Genomic DNA, 6,000 nt, shown 5'->3' with positions numbered 1-6,000 from the left:
GTGGGGTTTATTGTTTCTCACTTGCATGGGCCGGCCAGAGACTGGTTGCGCAATTTGTGGCGTGAAGATGGCCCTGCCCGCCGCGATGCAGATGAATTCATTAAAGCGATGGATGCCTGCTTCCAGTCTACTGTAGATGTGGATCTTGCACGCAGGGAAATTTTTGGATTGCGGCAAGGCAAAGCCACTGTGCGTCAGTACCATTCTAGATTTTTTGCTTTACTGACTGCGCTAAGCTGGGAGAAGGATTGTGCACCTGTGAGGGATTTGTTCTGGGAGGGGCTCAGCGGTCCCATTAAGGATGAACTTGCCAGGGGAGACAGACCCCAGACCCTGGAGGAGCTTGTGCAGAGGGCTTTGGCGATTGGGATACGGCACGAGGGACGTCCTTGGCACACTGAGGAAGAACGTCAGGTGCGTCCACCAGCGAGGACGTCTTCTTTCATCCCCAGGGAGTTCAGTCAGTCACATCCTTCGCCACTGGGAAGGCAGGGGGAGGAGCCCATGGAACTTGGTGGTGCTAAGGCTCAAGCAACAGCCAGAGCCCCAGCTTCCGGTGCAGTGAAGGCAAAGCCTCCTAGAGGGACCAGGAAGTGTTACATTTGCGACAGTGCACAGCACATGGCGAAAGAGTGTCCCCAGAGGCTGCAGAAACACACTGCAGCTTTAGCAACTGTTGCAGCAGAAATGATGCAAGCAGAGCAACCTCAGGGAAACGACAGTGCCTGGCTGGAAGCAGAGCTGCTGGGGCTCAGCCAGGCGAATCTGTAGAGCAGTCCCCAGCGCTTTTGCAACGCACAGACCCTTTACCACCCAAGCCAGCGGTGCAGCTCACTGCAACACTTCAGTTGCCGAATGGAACCACCCTGGAAGTCCCCATCACGATTGATTCTGGGAGCAACGCAGATTTTGTGGGGACGCACTTTGTCAAGCAGCATCGCATAGCGCTTCTGCCAGCGACAACACCTCTGAACGTAGTCATGGTGGATGGCAGGAAATTGCTAGGAGGACAAGTTGTGCAACAGACGCCTCCCATGGTGATGAGGATTGGAAATCATCGAGAAGTCATCAGCTTCAATGTCACCCGCCTTTCAGACACGCCTATAGTATTAGGCATGAGTTGGCTGGAGAGACACAGTCCTGCTGTAGCGTGGTACCAACGGCAGATCACCTTTTGCTCATCGTACTGTGCTCAACATTGCATCCAGTCCAGCCAGGAGGAGGGAGCTGAGCAGCAGTTGCAACTTGGCATGGTGCAGGCAGTACCCCGCAAGTACGAGGGGTTCCTGGAGGTTTTCTGCGAGAAGGAAGCTGACCAGTTGCCGCCCCACAGGCCTTATGATTGTGCCATCGACCTGGTGCCAGGGGCGCAGTTGCCGACTGCAAAGCTGTATTCCATGTCTGAGGACGAGATGCAAGAACTCAGGGAGTTCATAGAGCACAATTTGAAGCGCGGATTCATCCGAGAATCGAAAGCGGTGGGGGGCAGTCCTGTTTTCTTTGTAAAGAAGAAAGACACGCCCCAGAAAAGACTCATTGTGGACTATCGATTCATAAACAGTAAGACCAAACCCAAGGCCTTCCCCATGCCCAAGATAGATGATCTCCTGGCAACCGTAAGGAAGGGGAAGATCTTCACCAAATTGGATCTGCGTGGAGCGTATAACCTCATACGCATCCGGGAGGGCGATGAGTGGAAGACGGCCATGTTCACGCCTCTGGGCACGTACGAATACAGAGTTATGCCATTTGGTCTCCAAAATGGATCTCACGTCTTCCAAGCATTTATGCATCACGTGCTAGCGGGACTTCTCTACAAGAAATGCGTGTGTTTCCTCGACGACATCCTGATCTTTTCGGAAACGGAGGAGGCCCATGAGAAGGACGTAAAGGAAGTCCTGCAGAGACTACGGGAGAACAAGCTCTACGCCAAGTTAGAGAAGTGCCAGTTTGATGTGACGGACGTGGATTTCCTAGGCTACAAGCTGTCCGACAAGGGGCTGGCCATGGACAGCGCCAAGGTCCGCGCGGTGTTGGACTGGAAGAGCCCTCGCAATCGGAAGGAAGTCCAAAGATTCATCGGCTTCGCCAACTTCTACCGCAAATTCATCAGAGGTTTTGCAAAGGAGACGGCAGCGATCACGGACACTCTCAGTTCCAAGAAAAAGAGGTTCGTGTGGACGGAACAGGCGGAGCGCTCTTTTCAGAAGCTTAAAAGCCTTTTCGCCTCCGAGGAGCAGCTGCTGCACGTGAATCCAGGCAAGCCCATACGACTAGAGACCGACGCGTCAGACAGAGCGGTTGGAGCCGTACTCCTGCAAGAAGATCCACATGGAAACTGGAGACCCGGTGCCTTTTACTCCAGAAAGCTCAGCAAAGCGGAGCAAAACTACACCATATGGGACAGGGAGCTGTTAGCCATTCACGCAGCTTTCAAAGCGTGGCGACACTTCCTCATAGGAGCCAAGCACACAGTACAGGTCCGCACGGATCACAAGAACCTAGAGTATTGGCGCACGGCGAAGCTCCAAAGCCAGAGGCACATGCGCTGGGCGGAATTCTTCGCGGATTTCGACTTTCGGATAGAGTACGTCCCAGGAGATTCCAACGTTATAGCCGATGCGCTATCCAGGAAACCGCAATATCTCGATGAAGCGGCGCCTGTAGCAGCCAAGCACATTTTCGCACCGCAGGCGTGGTCGTGCGCTGCCGCCACAGTAGATCTGGACGCGGTGCGACGCGCGTTGCAAGTGGATCAGTTCGCACAGTCCAAGATGGAGGAATTGCGCAGAGGTGTGCAGAGTGGCGAAGAGTTCCAACTACGCGACGGGCTGCTAACTCGCAAAGGTGCCCTCTACGTGCCAAGCGACGAGCTTCGCGCAAAGGTTCTGCAGCAGTTGCACGACGCCCCCAGTGCGGGCCACTTCGGTAAGGAGAAGACAATAGAACTGGTGGCAAGAGACTTTTGGTGGCCCCGGATGCGTGGAGAGGTAGCGGATTACGTCGCCAGGTGTGACACTTGTCAGAGGTTCAAGCCAGTACACCAGAAGCCAGCGGGGCTGTTGGAACCGCTGGAAACGCCACAGCAACCGTGGGAGAGGGTAGCTCTGGACTTCGTTACTGACCTGCCCAGCTCCAGGGGGAAGACGGCGGTACTGGTGGTTGTGGACCTGTTCACCAAGATGGCGCACTTCATTCCATGCGCAAAGGTGGCGACGGCGGAACAGACTGCCAAACTCTTCATCGATCACGTGTTCAAGGTGCATGGGCTGCCGCAGTCCATCCTGTCCGACAGGGGGCGCCAGTTTGTTTCCAATTTTTGGCAGAAGCTTTTAGGTATCCTGAACGTCAAGATCAACCTCACGTCGGCGAGACACCCGCAAACCAACGGCCAAGCTGAGAGGGTCAACGCGATCATGCAGCAGTACCTGAGATGTTACGCCAACCAGCGACCAGCAGTTTGGGTGGACTACCTGCCGATGGCAGAGTTTGCCTATAACAACACGAAGCACGCGTCCACGGGGGTGACGCCGTTTTTCGCGAACAATGGTCGTCACCCCAGAACCTTCCCGGGGTTCGTGGCACCGGGAGAGGGGGTGCCGCAAGGAGCCGACCAGTTTGCAGCGGAGCTGCAGGAGGTGCACGAAGAGTTGCGGAGACATTTAGAGCTGGCCAAGCAAGCATATAAGGTGCAGGCTGACAAAAACAGGAGAGAGGGAGAGGAGATCCAGGTGGGGGACTGGGTGTGGTTAGCGGCCCAAGCGATGCCAGCCAAGTCGTTGGCCAAGAAGAAGCTGGGGCACAGGCAGTTAGGGCCGTACCAGGTGGAGGCTAAAATCAACCCTGTAGCCTTTCGACTAGCCCTCCCCGAAGGTTCCAGAGTGCACCCGGTCTTTCATAGATCGGTGCTCACTCCCTACAAGGCACCGCACAGGTTTCAGGAGTCTGACACAGTCACGCAACAACACACTAAGTCACAGGAGAGGGAGAGGGCGCCTAGGGCCGAACCACTCAACGAGGTCACAGAGATCCTGGACTCGAGATGGGGGCAAGAGGGAGTAGAATATTTTCTAGTCAGAGAGGGTGCCCCAGTCAGTGCCAATGGTTGGGTGCCGGGCTACGCCTTAGACGAACCTCTTTTAAAAGACGAGTTCCATGCCCTTTTCCCTCATAGACCCATGCCAGCCGAGTACTTTGATGACTGGCTCTTTACGCCCACATGTTCAGGCAGCACTTTCCACGGCTTTTCTTCAGCTGAAGAAAGGTCGCCGGACTCCAACTCGCCCAGGGGATCGTGTTCGGGGGTGGACACAGAACCCTCTTATTGGTGGGACGAGCAACCAGAGGAGGACTGGCGCAGGAAATGGCTGACGGGACCTTGGCAGGCAGCACCGGACCAGGTACCAATGGAGGAGGGAGAAGAGAACACCTTGGGTCAAGAACCCGAATTCGAACACTCGTACAACGAACTGCAAACAGAGGAGATGGAGGTGCAGAATCTGTATCCTGCGTCCGCCTCCGAAGAGCGGCAGCTTCCACAACCTGCACCCGATGAGCGGAAGGGGGGAAGGGGGGGCTTCGAGGGGGGGATGGATGTCAGGGTTTTAGGGAGAGAGGAGACAGAGAGCGAGGGCGAGGAGGAAGAGGACGACAACGAGCCGAGGTTGTCCCAAAGTCCGTCTAGCGAATCAGAGGATTCCCAGAAGGGAGCCCCCCTGGTCAGGCCAAGGGGCAATAGAGAGGGAATCAGTCAGAGAGAGGGGAACGAAGAGGGAATCCCCAGTGGGAGTGGCAAAGCGGGACCAGCTCCCCCGTCGGAACGGAGTAGAGGGGGGGGAGTTGCCAGTGTGTCAGAAAGAGCAGGACAGGAAGGAGGAAGGGGGAGGAGTTCGGAGCAAGACGTCCTGCCTGAAAGGGAGGAGTGTAGTACCGAGAGCAGCGTAACTGTAGAAAGGAAGGTCAGAGGCAACGTACGCGCGCCAAGTTCAAATATAGAGGCGCGCGGAAATGAGGAGAGCTCTGAGGAGGAGCCTGGTGCCAAAGCACGAAGGAGGGGGGAGCAGGCGGGAGAAGACTCAGCCTCTGGGGAGTCCCGGAAAGAGGGAAGACAGGGGGGCAGGAAGACCCTGCGGAAAAGGAAAGAGAGGAAAAGGTGGAGCAGTACAAGCCTCTTAAATTGGTGCAGGGGAGGGACGGACTCAGAGGGGACTTCTAACATCTAAGGGTAACAGATGCGGAGCCACGGAGTTTGGATGTAATGACGACAATGATCTTCAATAAAACCTTTTGTATATAGCTTGGACTGGACTTTGGTCTCTTGTGAGCTGGGACCCAGGGTGGCTCTGACACAAATATACAGTATTTTTCCATGTATAAGACGTCCCCCATGTATAAGACACCTCCTATTTTGGGGGACTCCAAATTAAGAAAACACGCCTCAGCACTATCCGTGTATAAGACGAGCCCCAATTTTAAACCTAATTTTTTGGTTAAAAACCCCCTAGTCTTATATATGGAAAAATACAGTAATCAAATTTGAATCCTGTGGCAGCAGCTATTTATCCCCTATTCCCCCCCCCCCTTTCTAGTGAATTAGCTCTTATCTACACACTTACCCAGAAGTTAGCACTGCTGATGTGTACAAGGCCCCTTTAATTACAGAACAAAGGCACAGATTGTGACCTAAGGCTATGTTCACACCATAAAGCACTACGATGCCATGCTAAACCATCATGGCTCCCCCCAAAGAATTCTGGGAGATGTAGTTTAAGGGTGCTGGAAGGTGTTAGGAGACCTCACAGAGCTACAGTGACCAGAGTCCTTTAACCATCTATCCCACTTGACAAGGGACTCTGGGAGAGGAATCGGGGTCTCCTAAGAACTCTCGGCACCCTTAACAAACTCCAGTTCCCAGAATTCTTTGGGGGAAGCCATGACGGTTTAAAGCAGCATCGTAGTGCTTTGAATGCAGAGTATGACTGTGACCCAAGATTGGTGCAG

The sequence above is a fragment of the Podarcis erhardii genome, assembly GCF_964252035.2.
Source record: "Podarcis erhardii genome assembly, chromosome: 12".
Lineage (NCBI taxonomy): Eukaryota > Metazoa > Chordata > Lepidosauria > Squamata > Lacertidae > Podarcis > Podarcis erhardii.
Note: the sequence above shows the minus strand (reverse complement) of the source record.